This window comes from Chiloscyllium punctatum, chromosome 50 (assembly GCF_047496795.1).
Source record: "Chiloscyllium punctatum isolate Juve2018m chromosome 50, sChiPun1.3, whole genome shotgun sequence".
Lineage (NCBI taxonomy): Eukaryota > Metazoa > Chordata > Chondrichthyes > Orectolobiformes > Hemiscylliidae > Chiloscyllium > Chiloscyllium punctatum.
This window is the reverse complement of record NC_092788.1, coordinates 7117920-7119694: the sequence shown is the minus strand read 5'-3', so window position 1 is coordinate 7119694 and position 1775 is coordinate 7117920.

Sequence of the window (1775 nt, the reverse complement as noted above, 5' to 3'; positions counted from 1 at the left end):
CTATTCCACAGATTTCTACAATATTTTCTCTATTAAGACATTGCACAATTCCATCTTTAAACTATCTATGTGTATCTCTGTATCTTTCCCTGTCATCTCCCTCCAGCTGCGACATCGATATGGATATCAGTAACCCTCCGTATCACTACAATCTGTCTATCATATTACAGCCCCATCTATCACTGTAAACTCCGCCAGCCCCTACACCCCTCCCTATCTCTCTAAACTCCAGCTGCTTCACCTTTCCCCATATCCTGTGAATGAGTTCAAAAATATCTCACTTATCTATTACAGCATGCACAGGCCACACTATTTCTGTAATACATCCAGTCTTGCTTTCCTTTCTCTGTAACATCTCGCACCTTGCTTTCCTATCTCTGTTAAATTTCCAGCCTTGCTTTCCTATCATGGAACTTCTCCAGTCTTGCTTTGCTATCTCTGTAACATCTCCAGCCTTGCTTTCCTCTCTCTGTAACATCTCCAGCCTTGCTTTCCTCTCTCTGTAACATCTCGCACCTTGCTTTCCTCTCTCTGTAACATCTCCAGCCTTGCTTTTCTCTCTATGTCACATCTCCAGTCTTGCTTTGCTATCTCTGTAACATCTCCAGCCTTGCTTTCCTCTCTCTGTAACATCTGCAAACTTGCTTTCCTCTCTATGTCACATCTCCAGTCTTGCTTTGCTATCTCTGTAACATCTCCAGCCTTGCTTTCCTCTCTCTGTAACATCTCCAGCCTGCTTTCCTCTCTCTGTAACATCTGCAAACTTGCTTTCCTCTCTATGTCACATCTCCAGTCTTGCTTTGCTATCTCTGTAACATCTCCAGCCTTGCTTTCCTCTCTCTGTAATATCTCTGGCCTTGCTTTCCACTCTCTGTAACATCTCAAGCCTTGCTTTCCTCTCTCTGTAACATATGCAAACTTGCTTTCCTCTCTCTGTAACATCTCCAGCCTTGCTTTCCTCTCTCTGTAACATCTCCAGCCTTGCTTTGCTATCTCTGTAACATCTCCAGCCTTGCTTTCCTATCTCTGTATTGAGCTCTTTGTCAGGAAGGGATTGGTGCATTCCTTTTTCTTTGATTCCATGATTCGCAGGACGTCGGGAACCGTACTTGCTTAGGAAGGCAGCACTGCATGTGGCACTGAAATGGAAAGCAGTCAATCAGTTGGTTGGACAGTGTGTAGACAAGTTGAGGGGAAGTACAGACTGATTGAAGTACAAACATAATGATAGCTAAACCCCTGGGTCAGATGGGGTATACCCTAGGTTACTCCAGGAAATGATGGAAGAGATTAATGTGCCTTTGGTGATAATCTTTGCATCCTCGCTATCAACTGGGGTAGTGCCAGATAATAAGAGAGTGGCAAATGTTATTCCCTTGTTCAGGGAAGTGAATAGGGATAACCATGGGAATGATAGAACAGTCAGTCTTACACCAGTGGTGGGCAAAGTATTGGATACTATTCTGAGAGACAGGATTTACCATTCCTTAGAAAACGATAGTTTGATCAGCGATAGTCAGCATGTTTTTTTGAGGAGCAGGTCATGCCTCACAAATCTTATTGAATTCTTTCAATATGTGAAAATAAATGTTGATGAAGGTAGACCAGTAGATGTGGTGAACAAGAATTTTAGAAAAGCATAAGATTCCCCCAATGTAGTCTCATTCAGAAGGCATGGGACGTAGGGAAATTTGGCTGTCTGGACACAGGCGTGGCTGGCCCATAGGAGGGAGAGGATGGTAGCTGATGGAAAGTTTTCAGCCTAGAGCTCACCA